The 12567-nt window shown below is 41.3% G+C and overlaps 4 non-coding genes across 4 annotated transcripts; 3 read left to right on the forward strand and 1 right to left on the reverse strand.

Annotated features, from left to right (window-relative positions):
- Positions 1-3963: 3963 nt before the first annotated feature.
- trnae-uuc (transfer RNA glutamic acid (anticodon UUC)) lies at positions 3964-4035 on the reverse strand. The gene has a single exon. It is a non-coding gene; the product is annotated as a tRNA-Glu (tRNA).
- A 791-nt stretch (positions 4036-4826) lies between these two features.
- On the forward strand, positions 4827-4898 carry trnae-cuc (transfer RNA glutamic acid (anticodon CUC)). The gene has a single exon. It is a non-coding gene; the product is annotated as a tRNA-Glu (tRNA).
- Positions 4899-7350: 2452 nt separating this feature from the next.
- Positions 7351-7422, forward strand: trnae-cuc (transfer RNA glutamic acid (anticodon CUC)). Its single transcript has one exon. It is a non-coding gene; the product is annotated as a tRNA-Glu (tRNA).
- Positions 7423-10189: 2767 nt separating this feature from the next.
- Positions 10190-10261, forward strand: trnac-gca (transfer RNA cysteine (anticodon GCA)). The gene has a single exon. It is a non-coding gene; the product is annotated as a tRNA-Cys (tRNA).
- The last annotated feature ends 2306 nt before the right edge of the window (positions 10262-12567 follow it).

The following is a 12567-nucleotide window of genomic DNA, read 5'->3' on the forward strand; positions in this document are numbered from 1 at the left end:
CAGAAGAATCATCTGTTTCCTGTGGTTTTGTCCTGGTGCTCCTCTGAGACAAGGTCTTTACAGGGGATCTGTATCTGGGGCTCTAGTTGTCCTGGTCTCCGCTGTCTTTCAGGGATGTAGAGGTCCTTTCTAGGTGCTGATCCAGCATCTGGTCTGGATACGTACTGGATCCGGGTGACTGCAGTGACCCTCTGATCTGGACACAGACTGGATCTAATGGCCACAGTGACCTCGGAACAAGAGAGAAACACAAATATTAGCGTAGATGCCATTCTTCTAATGATGTAGCAAGTACTTAGGGTGTTATGGGAAGTGTTTCCGGTTCCGGTTTACCTAATTAATGCAGCCTAAAAATCCTTTAACTGATTTGGATAATAAAAGCATATTAGTATGTTATGTGTATGCCAGGTTAAAGAGATGGGTCTTTAATCTAGATTTAAACTTCAAGAGTGTGTCTGCCTCCCGAACAATGTTAGGTAGGTTATTCCAGAGTTTAGGCGCCAAATAGGAAAAGGATCTGCCGTCCGCAGTTGATTTTGATATTCTAGGTATTATCAAATTGCCTGAGTTTTGAGAACGTAGCAGACGTAGAGGATTATAATGTAAAAGGAGCTCATTCAAATACTGAGGTGCTAAACCATTCAGGGCTTTATAAGTAATAAGCAATATTTTAAAATCTATACGATGCTTGATAGGGAGCCAGTGCAGTGTTGACAGGACCGGGCTAATATGGTCATACTCCCTGGTTCTAGTAAGAACTCTTGCTGCTGCATTTTGGACTAGCTGTAGTTTGTTTACTAAGTGTGCAGAACAACCACCCAATAAAGCATTACAATAATCTAACCTTGAGGTCATAAATGCATGGATTAACATTTCTGCATTTGACATTGAGAGCATAGGCCGTAATTTAGATATATTTTTGAGATGTAAAAATGCAGTTTTACAAATGCTAGAAACGGGGCTTTCTAAGGAAAGATTGCGATCAAATAGCACACCTAGGTTCCTAACTGATGACGAAGAATTGACAGAGCAACCATCAAGTCTTAGACAGTGTTCTAGGTTATTACAAGTGGAGTTTTTAGGTCCTATAATTAACACCTCTTTTTTTTCTGAATTTAGCAGTAAGAAATTACTCGTCATCCAGTTTTTTATATCGACTATGCAATCCATTAGTTTTTCAAATTGGTGTGTTTCACCGGGCTGCGAAGAAATATAGAGCTGAGTATCATCAGCATAACAGTGAAAGCTAACACCATGTTTCCTGATGATATCTCCCAAGGGTAACATATAAAGCGTGAAGAGTAGCGGCCCTAGTACTGAGCCTTGAGGTACTCCATACTGCACTTGTGATCGATAGGATACATCTTCATTCACTGCTACGAACTGATGGCAGTCATATAAGTACGATTTAAACCATGCTAATGCACTTCCACTGATGCCAACAAAGTGTTCAAGTCTATGCAAAAGAGTGTTGAGGTCAATTGTGTCAAACACAGCACTAAGATCCAATAAAACTAATAGAGAGATACACCCACGATCAGATGATAAGAGCAGATCATTTGTAACTCTAAGGAGAGCAGCCTCAGTACTATGATACGGTCTAAATCCTGACTGGAAATCCTCACATATACCATTTTTCTCTAAGAAGGAATATAATTGTGAGGATACCACCTTTTCTAGTATCTTGGACAGAAAAGGGAGATTCGAGATTGGTCTATAATTAACTAGTTCTTTGGGGTCAAGTTGTGGTTTTTTGATGAGAGGCTTAATAACAGCCAGTTTGAAGGTTTTGGGGACATATCCTAATGACAATGAGGAATTAATAATAGTCAGAAGAGGGTCTATGACTTCTGGAAGCACCTCTTTTAGGAGCTTAGATGGTATAGGGTCTAACATACATGTTGTTGGTTTAGATGATTTAACAAGTTTATACAATTCTTCCTCTCCTATGGTAGAGAATGAGTGGAACTGTTCCTCAGGGGGTCTATAGTGCACTGTCTGATGTGATACTGTAGCTGACGGCTGAATGGTTGCAATTTTATCTCTAATAGTATCGATTTTAGAAGTAAAGTAGTTCATAAAGTCATTACTGCTGTGGTGTTGGGAAATGTCAACACTTGTTGAGGCTTTATTTTTTTTAATTTAGCCACTTTATTGAATAAATACCTGGGGTTATGTTTGTTTTCTTCTAAAAGAGAAGAAAAGTAATCGGATCTAGCAGTCTTTAATGATTTTCTGTAGGATATGTTACTTTCCGGCCAAGCAATACGAAATACCTCTAGTTTTGTTTTCCTCCAGCTGCGCTCCATTTTTCGGGCTGCTCTCTTTAGGGTGCGAGTATGCTCATTATACCATGGTGTCAAACTGTTTTCCTTAACCTTCCTTAAGCGTAAAGGAGCAACTTTATTTAAAGTGCTAGAAAAGAGAGAGTCCATAGTTTCTGTTACATCATCAAGTTGTTCTGAGGTTTTGGATATGCTAAGGAATTTGGTTACATCAGGAAGATAACTTAAAAAGCAGTCTTTTGTGTTAGAAGTGATGGTTCTTCCATACTTGTAACAAGAAGTAGAATTTACAATTTTGGCTATATGAAGTTTGCACAGAACTAAATAATGATCTAAGATATCATCACTTGGCTGAATAATTTCAACACCATCAACATCAATTCCATGTGACAGTATTGAATCTAGAGTATGATTTCGACAATGAGTAGGTCCTGAAACGTGTTGTCTAACCCCAATAGAGTTCAGAATGTCTATAAATGCTGATCCCAATGCATCTTTTTCATTATCAACATGGATTTTAAAATCACCAACTATTAAAACTTTATCTGCATCCAGAACTAACTCGGATGTAAAATCACCAAACTCTTTAATAATCTGTATGGTGCCCTGGTGGCCTGTATACAGTAGCCAGTACAAACATAACAGGGGATTTATCATTAACATTTGTTTCTCTGGATAATGTTATATGAAGCACCATTACTTCAAACGAGTTATACTTGAAGCCTGCCCTCTGAGAAATCCTGAAAACGTTGTTATAAATTGAAGCAACACTTCCACCTTTGCCTTTTAGACGCGGCTCATGTTTATAACAGTGATCTTGGGGGGTGGACTCATTTAAAATAATGTAATCATCAGGATTTAGCCAGGTTTCTGTCAAACAGAGTACATCTATATTATGATCCTGTGATTGCTGAATTGATACCTTGAACTGGTAATTAAGCTCTTGTCCAGGTGAAAATACTTGTGTCATGCATCTGAAAACACACATTGCAACCGTTATCTAGATGAAAATCTGCCTATCATCAGTCTGTCAAGGTACAAAATTGACATATTGTGAGGTTAATAATGAAAGTGAGACCAATTTTTAATCCGCAAAGTTGCTGATTATTCACTCGTTCAGTTTAATGCAGATTACAATTTATTCTCAATGTCCAGGTGGCAATTAGTGATAAGGCTTCAAAATGGCAAGCCCGTGACATCAAAACAACATGGCATTACACCCTTCAAAGTAGTGAAGCAGTTACAGAGTAGCAATGAAATTGTTCATTCGAAAATCAACTGGCTGCCAGCCTGCAGTTTATTTCCCCTTTAATCGCCGAGCTTGTCGGAGTGCTTGTGAGACAAATGGCAATACCGAAGCATGTCCGTGTCTTCCCTAGACATCGGAATGGGTGTGCAGAATATGTCTTTTTTGGAAAAAAAGAAGAATGCCTGAAGATTTGCCTTTTCTTCTGGATTTTGGAGAAGAGAAAAAAAACACATTAGACCAGCGACCTAAGGATTGCCAACACTCCAACCTACAGTCCTCCACTCTACCAGCTGAGTTATCGAAGGGGCAAAGTGTTAGACAGAACCTCGACATATCACGGTCCTGTAGCTCTACTGCTGGCCAAAAAGTCACTTCTGGTGCAGGAAGATGTGCTGGATTTTTGAGGAGGGAAGCAAAAAGAAGCATGCGTTCCCATACCGGGAGTCGAACCCGGGCCGCCTGGGTGAAAACCAGGGATCCTAACCGCTAGACCATATGGGATTTGGACATTTTTTGGGCAGATTCCTGTGATTGCTGAATTGATACCTTGAACTGGTAATTAAGCTCTTGTCCAGGTGAAATAACTTGTGTCATGCATCTGAAAACACACATTGCAACCGTTATCTAGATGAAAATCTGCCTATCATCGGTCTGTCAAGGTACAAAATTGACATTTTGTGAGGTTAATAATGAAAGTGAGACCAATTTTTTATCCGCAAAGTTGCTGATTATTCACTCGTTCAGTTTAATGCAGATTACAATTTATTCTCAATGTCCAGGTGGCAATTAGTGATAAGGCTTCAAAATGGCAAGCCTGTGACATCAAAACAACATGGCATTACACCCTTCAAAGTAATGAAGCAGTTACAGAGTAGCGATGAAATTGTTCATTCAAAGATCAACTGGCTGCCAGCCTGCAGTTTATTTCTCCTTTAAAAGCCGAGTGTTTGTGAGACGAATGACAATACCGAAGCATGTCCGTGTCTTCCCTAGACATCGGAAAGGGTGTGCAGAATATGTCTTTTTTGGAAAAAAAGAAGAATGCCTGGAGATTTGCCTTTTCTTCTAGATTTTGGAGAAGAAGAAAAAACACAACAACAAAATAAGCCGGAGAAAAACAAGCACAGAGCAAGCCAGCCTGGAGTCGAACCTAGAATCTTTTTTTTGAAAGAATTGTGCCACTGGCCCATCGATTGTAGAGACTCCCGATTGCTACAGAGTTGTTGGTTTTAGATGTGACAGTGGCAAGCATTGCTGTCTGCTTATTCTCAACTTGTTATCAGGTGGTGGTCTCCCTGGTGGTCTAGTGGTTAGGATTCCGCGCTCTCACCGCCGCGGCCTGGGTTCGATTCCCAGTCAGGGAAAGCTCTTTTGGCTTCCGATTGTGAATTAAAGCTCTGCTTACAGCTGTTAGAAAGCCAGCTCCAAACCAAAAAATGGTGAGCACTTGAAAAAAAGACCTCCTTCGAGCCGAAGTCGAACCAGCGACCTAAAGATTGCCAACACTCCAACCTACAGTGCGCCACTCTACCAGCTGAGCTATCGAAGGGACAAAGTGCTAGACAGAACCTCGACATATCACGGTCCTGTAGCTCTACTGCTGGCCAAAAAGTCACTTCTGTAAGCGTAACATGCTTCGGTATTGCTGTTTTTTTTTTACTCACCCTGGGGGTTCAGTTTATTTGAATAGATTCCTGTGATTGCTGGATTGATACCTTGAACTGGTAATTAAGCTCTTGTCCAGGTGAAAATAATTTTGTCTTGCATCTGAAAACACTCATTGCAACCATTATCTGCAATATAACCAGCCTGCAGCCAGGAGTCGGACCCAGAATCTTCAGATCCGTAGTCAGACGCATTATCCATTGCGCCACTGGCCCACCAATAGTAAAGACCCCTGATTGCTACAGAGTTGTTGGTTTTAGATGTGACTATGGCAAGGATTGCTGTCTGCTTATTCTCACCTTGTTATCAGGAGGTAAGCCCTGATAATTGCCCAGCTTATCCGAGAGCTTGTGTGATGAATGGCAATACCGAAGCATGTTACATGACTCCCCATAGACATCGGAACCTCAACCTATCAGGGTTCTGTAGCTCTACTGCTGTCATAAAAAGTCACTTCTGGTGAAGGAAGATGTGCCGGCATTTTGAGGAGAGAAGCAAAAAGCATCAAGTTTTCCCATACCAGGAGTCGAACCCACGCTGCCTGGGTGAAAACCAGGAATCCTAACCACTAGACCCTATGGGATTTGGACACCTTAAAATGGCCATTGGCGCACTTTCCATACATGTGGTCAGTGTGGGCGCAGGATCTTGTAGTGGCCTGTTGCTTTAGGTCTGCGATTGTAACAATGTGATAATAATTTGGCAAAACAAGAATTATCCAAAAGGACGGTTTTCTGAATTACATAGTGTTGTATGCATTCAAGGGATCTGTTTTTTTTACTCACCCCGGGGGTTCAGTTTATTTGGGCAGATTCCTGTGATTGCTGAATTGGTACATCGAACTGGTAATTAAGCTCTTTTCCAGTTGAAAATACTTGTGTCATCCATTTGAAGACACACTGCAACCGTTATCTAGAGGAAAAACTGCCTATCGTCACTCTGTCAAGGTACAAAAATGACATTGTGAGGGTAACAATGAAAGTGAGACTAATTTTTAATCGGCAAAGTTGCTGCTTATTCGCTCCTTCAGTTTAACTCAGTTTACAACTTATTCTCAATGTCCAGGTGGCATATAGTGATAAGGCTTCAAAATGGCAAGCCTATGACATTAAAACCACATGGCATCACACCCTTCAAAGTAGTAAAGCAGTTACAGAGTAGAGATGAAATTGTTCAATCTAGAATCAACTGGCCCACCAGCCTGCATTTTATTACCACGTTAATCGCCGAGCTTATGTGAGAGCTTGTGTGATGAATGGCAATACCGAAGCATGTTACGCGACTCCCCATAGACATCGGAACCTCAATCTATCAGGGTTCTGTAGCTCTACTGCTGTCCAAAAAGTCACTTCAGGTGCAGGAAGATGTGTTTGCTTTTTGAGGAGAGAAGCAAAAAAGATCAAGCTTTCCCATCACGGGAGTCGACCCGTGGCTGCATGGGATAAATCCAGGAATACTAACTCCTAGACCATATGGGAACTGGCCAGCTTTAACTGGGCACAAGCTTGTGGGCCACTTTCATTAAATCTGGCCAGTGTGGTTTACAGAAATAAATGGTGTTACATGCATTCAAGGGACATGTTTGTTGACTCACCCCGGGGGTTCAGTTTTTTGGCCAGAGTCCTGTGATTGCTGAATTGATACCTTGAACTGGTAATTAAGCTCTTGCCCAGGTGAAAATACTTGTGTCATGTATCTAAAAACACACATTGCAACCGGTATCTAGATGAAAAACTGTCTATAGTCGGTCTGTCAAGGTCCAAAATTGACATAAGAATGGCAATACCGAAGCATGTCAGTATCTCCCCTAGACATCGGAATGGATGTGCAGAATATGTCTTTTTTGGAAAAAAAGAAGAATGCCTGGAGATTTGCCTTTTCTTCTAGATTTTTGAGAGGAAAAAAAAACACAACAACAAAATAAGCCGGAGAAAAACAAGCACAGAGAGAGCCAGCCAGGAGTCAAACCTAGAATCTTCTGATCCGTAGTCAGACACATTATCCATTGCACTACTGGCCCACCGATAGTAGAGACTCCTGATTGCTACAGAGTTGTTGGTTTTAGATGTGACAGTGGCAAGCATTGCTGTCTGCTTATTCTCACCTTGTTATCAGGAGGTAAGCCTACCAGCCCACCAGCCCACCAGCCCCTCCCTGGTGGTCTAGTGGTTAGGATTCTGTGCTCTCACTGCCACGGCCCGGGTTCGATTCCCGGTCAGGGAAAGCTCTTTTGGCTTCCAATTGTGGACTGCGAATTCAAGCTCTGCTAACAGCTGTGAGAGAGCCAGCTCCAAACCAAAAAAAATGGTGAGCACTTAAAAAAAAAGACCTCCTTCGAGCCAGCGACCTAAGGTTTGCCAACACTCCAACCTACAGTCCTCCACTCTACCAGCTAAGCTATCGAAGGGGCGAAGTGTTAGACAGAACCTCGACATCTGGTGCAGGAAGATGTGCTGGATTTTTGAGGAGGGAAGCAAAAAGTAGCATGCGTTCCCATACCGGGAGTCGAACCCGGGCCGCCTGGGTAAAAACCAGGAATCCTAACCGCTAGACCATATGGGATTTGGACACCTTAAACCGGCCAGTGGCACACTTTCCATACATGTGGTCAGTGTGGGCGCAGGATCTTGTAGTGGCCTGTTGCTTTAGGTCTGCGACTGTAACAATGTGATAATAATTTGGCAAAACAAGAATTATCCAAAAGGACGGTTTTCTGAATTATATAGTTTTGTATGCATTCAAGGGATCTGTTTTTTTTTACTCACCCCGGGGGTCCAGTTTTTTTGGGCAGATTCCTGTGATTGCTGAATTGATACCTTGAACTGGTAATTAAGCTCTTTTCCAGGTGAAAATACTTGTGTCATGCATCTGAAAACACACATTGCAACAGTTATCTAGATGAAAATCTGTCTGTCATCGGTCTGTCAAGGTACAAAATTGACATATTGTGAGGTTAATAATGAAAGTGAGACAAATTTTTTATCCGCAAAGTTGCTGATTATTCGCTCATTCAGTTTAAAGCAGATTACAATTTATTCTCAATGTCCAGGTGGCAATTAGTGATAAGGCTTCAAAATGGCAAGCCTGTGACATCAAAACAACATGGCATTACACCCTTCAAAGTAATGAAGCAGTTACAGAGTAGCGATGAAATTGTTCATTCAAAAATCAACTGGCTGCCAGCCTGCAGCCAGGAGTCGGACCTAGAATCTTCAGATCCATAGTCAGACGCGTTATCCATTGCGCCACTGGCCCACCAATAGTAAAGACCCCTGATTGCTACAGAGTTGTTGGTTTTAGATGTGACTATGGCAAGAATTGCTGTCTGCTTATTCTCACCTTGTTATCAGGAGGTAAGCCCTGATAATTGCCGAGCTTATCCGAGAGCTTGTGTGATGAATGGCAATACCGAAGCATGTTACATGACTCCCCATAGACATCGGAACCTCAACCTATCAGGGTTCTGTAGCTCTACTGCTGTCCAAAAAGTCACTTCTGGTGAAGGAAGATGTGCTGGCATTCTGAGGAGGGAAGCAAAAAAGTTCAAGCTTTCCCATACCGGGAGTTGACCCCTGGCCGCATGGGAGAAAACCAGGAATCCTTACTGCTAGACCATATGGGAACTGGCCAGCTTTAAATGGGCACAAGCTTGTGGACCACTTTCCATAATCTGGCCAGTGTGGTTTACAGAAATAAATAGTGTTGCATGCATTCAAGGGACATGAAAAACTGCCTATCGTCGGTCTGTCAAGGTACAAAATTGACATATTGTGAGGTTAATAATGAAAGTGAGATCAATTTTTAATCCGCAAAGTTGCTGATGCAGTTTCGTCTACCGGTTCTCAGAAGAATCACACTCAGTCAGTGATTTTCTCTCAGAAGAAAATACTTTATTTTATGGAAAACAACGCCGAGAGTCCTTGCAAGGAAATCTCTCGAATGTTATTTGGTATCTCCTTATATACATTATATGGTGCGGTTCCACAATAGTCAAACTTTTCCTTATGATTACAATTTTTATACCTCCCTAGAGAGGAGAGGCCCCCTGCTTGATTTATTCTAAAGAAAGGCCCTGTATGTATGTCTGACCATATGTTTGTCATCAGATTTGTACATTCCAGCACGTAGGCAACTTTCTATTTTATTGCCTAAAATTTGTGACATTTTGGTGAGCATGCACCACTTGTGGTGAAATTAACCAAAATCCATACAAAAAATGGATTCCTCGGAGCTTGCAGAGTACATCTGATGAGACTTCAACCACGAAATCGCTAAAATTTATCTGTCCAAGGAACCATTAGGAAGGGTGTGCTGAATAAATGGCAAATGGGAGGTTTTTTTTTAAACAGAACTAACAATTATTGCTACATGTGTGACTGCATCCTATAATTACTATTAATTAATAATATTGATAGTTCATCATCTAGCTGACTACGTCTTGTATTATTATTATTATTATTTTTATTTTTCTAAAATCCTGTCAAACGTGCACAAACTACTAGCTACTACTAAATATTTTAGAAACATAATTTTCTGTAAAGTTGCTTTGTAACGATTTGTATTGTAAAAAGCGCTATACAAATAAACTTGAATTGAATTGAATTGAATTAAAAAAATTTCCATTTACAATTTATTCAGCGGGACCTCTGTAGTGCTCCCGTGGACATAAATTTTTATGCAAATTATACAGTATTATGTGACCAAACTTACATGAATGGACTCTACTGAGTGTGCTTTGTACAGTAGAGGTGTTTCCATTAACAATATTGCACTCATTTGAAATAAATCAAGTTAAATAGATTAGGAATAAGTGCAAACATATCTATCTAGAAATATTCTGTATGTGATTGTAACTCAGTGGCACATCCTCTCGAGAGGTTCTTTTTTTGTATCTGGCATGCTTGTCATATCCAAAAACTTGAGTCTGAATCCAAAATCCAAAAAAAGTGAGTCTGTCATCTTGTGTGAGGCTATGATCCAGGGAGTCTGTGGGGGTATAGCTCAGTGGTAGAGCATTTGACTGCAGATCAAGAGGTCCCCGTTTCAAATCCGGATGCCCCCTTTGGATAAATAAGTTCATTTTTGAGGTTTGTGCTCATGTAGTACGGGGTTATAGCTCAACAACAGAGCATTTTTCTGCAGATCAATAGGTCTACTTTTTGGATCTGGCTAGCTTGACATAATCAATGACATGATTTCAAAGTGAGTCTGTAATCAAGTCGTCCACAGTTCAAATCTGGGTGTCCCCTTTGGACTTGTCTTATTTGGAGGTTTTGAGTTGTAGAGTTGCTGACTCTGATTTGGAGTAACCAAAGACCTGAGTTTACAGTGAAGGAGTCAATGTTTGATATTGTTGAATCGTAGGATCTAACTTAATCTTTGGCTGGATGCACAGAAGTCTGTAGAGGTATGGCTTAATGAAAGAGCATTTTTCTGCAAATATGTGGGGACATAGTTCAGTGGTAGAGAATTTGAGTGCAGATCAAGAGGTCCACGATTCAAATCTGAGTGCCGCTTATGGATTTGGCAGATTAGGAATAAGTGCAAACATATCTATATAGAATGATTCTGTATGTGATTGTAACTCAATGGCACATCCTCTCGAGAGGTTCTTTTTTTATCTGGCATGCTTGTCATATCCAAAAACTTCATTCAAAAGTGAGTCTGTCATCTTGTGTGAGGCTATGATCCAGGGAGTCTGTGGGGATATAGGTCAGTGGTAGAGCATTTGATTGCAGCTCTAGAGGTCCCCGGTTCAAATCTGGGTGCCTCCTTTGCATTTGGCATGTTAGGAATATGTGTAGCCATATCTTCCTGCCTTTTAGGAAGGTCCCAGGTTCATTCCATGTGCCTAATTTGGGCTTGGCATATTAGGTATAAACAAATCCTTGACATAAATTCATTTTTGAGGTTTGTGATCATGCAGTACAGGCTTATAGCTCAACAACAGAGCATTTGTCTGCAGATCAATAGGTCTACATTTTGGATCTTGCTTGCTTGACATAATCAACGACATGATTTCAAAGTGAGTCTGTAATCAAGTCGTCCACAGTTCAAATCTGGGTGTCCCCTTTGGACTTGTCTTATTTGGAGGTTTTGAGTTGTAGAGTTGCTGATTCTGATTTGGAGTAACCAAAGACCTGAGTTTACAGTGAAGCAGTCAATGTTTGATATTGTTGAATCGTAGGATCTAACTTAATCTTTTGCTCTAAGCACAGAAGTCTGTAGGGGTATGGCTTAATGAAAGAGCATTTTTCTGCAAAGATGTGGGGGTATAGTTGAGTGGTAGAGCATTTGACTGCAGATCATGAGGTCCCTGGTTCAAATCCGGGTGCCCCTTGTGGAATTTGCAGTTTAGGAATAAGTGCAAACATATCTATATAGAAAGATTCTATGTGATCCTTCACAAAAAAAAAAGTCCTTCACTTAATATGGCGACGCGCAACAGTGCAGCGGCCTCTCAGTTACCGGCGTGCGTATTACAAATCCCTTTTAGCAATACCAACACGAGGAATAGTGTGGTAAAGTACAGTTTATCTGGACTTCTTAAACTTAATAATATCAATATAACGATTAAACCACAGCTTAAAGCAACGTTGGGCAGGCTAAAGCTTCTGAACATAGCAAGGTGGAGGAGCGATACACACCGGTTAAAGAAGAAGGCAGAAGAGGGGTAAGCGGGCTGGTCTGATAGCCAGGCTAAAGGCTAATAATAGACCCATGTTTCCAACGCTTTTTCTGGCAAACGTCCGCTCGCTTGACAACAAGATGGACTTAATGCGCCTCAGACTAAGCAGCTATAAGGAAATGAGAAACTGTTGTGTATTTCTGTTAACGGAGACATGGCTATGTAACAACATCCCAGACTCAGTTTACCATATTGATGGGTTGCTACTCTTCCGAGCCGATCGAAACCATCTCTCGGGGAAAAATCGCGGAGGAGGACTCTGTGTTTACATAAACAAAGGCTGGTGTATAAAACTGCTCTCCGGTAAGCAGCCACTGTTCTGAGGCGGTGGAATACCTGACATTGAAATGCCGACCATACTATTTGCCTCGGGAGTTCACAGTTGTGTTTATTGTGGCTGTATATATCCCCCCGGGTGCTAACATTAGTATGGCTCTTGGGGAACTTCATGACCATATTGGTGTGTTACAGAACAAACATCCCGAGGCTTTTTTTGTGGTAGCTGGTGATTTTAATCATGTCAATTTGACGGATATTCTGCCACGGTTCCACCAACACGTCTCCATAGCAACCAGGGGGAATAACACGCTGGACCGTGTGTATACTAACAGACGGGATGCATACAGAGCGGTGCCCCGCCCACACTTGGGGTTTTCTGACCACATTTCCATCTTGCTGGT

This window comes from Carassius carassius, chromosome 38 (assembly GCF_963082965.1).
Source record: "Carassius carassius chromosome 38, fCarCar2.1, whole genome shotgun sequence".
Lineage (NCBI taxonomy): Eukaryota > Metazoa > Chordata > Actinopteri > Cypriniformes > Cyprinidae > Carassius > Carassius carassius.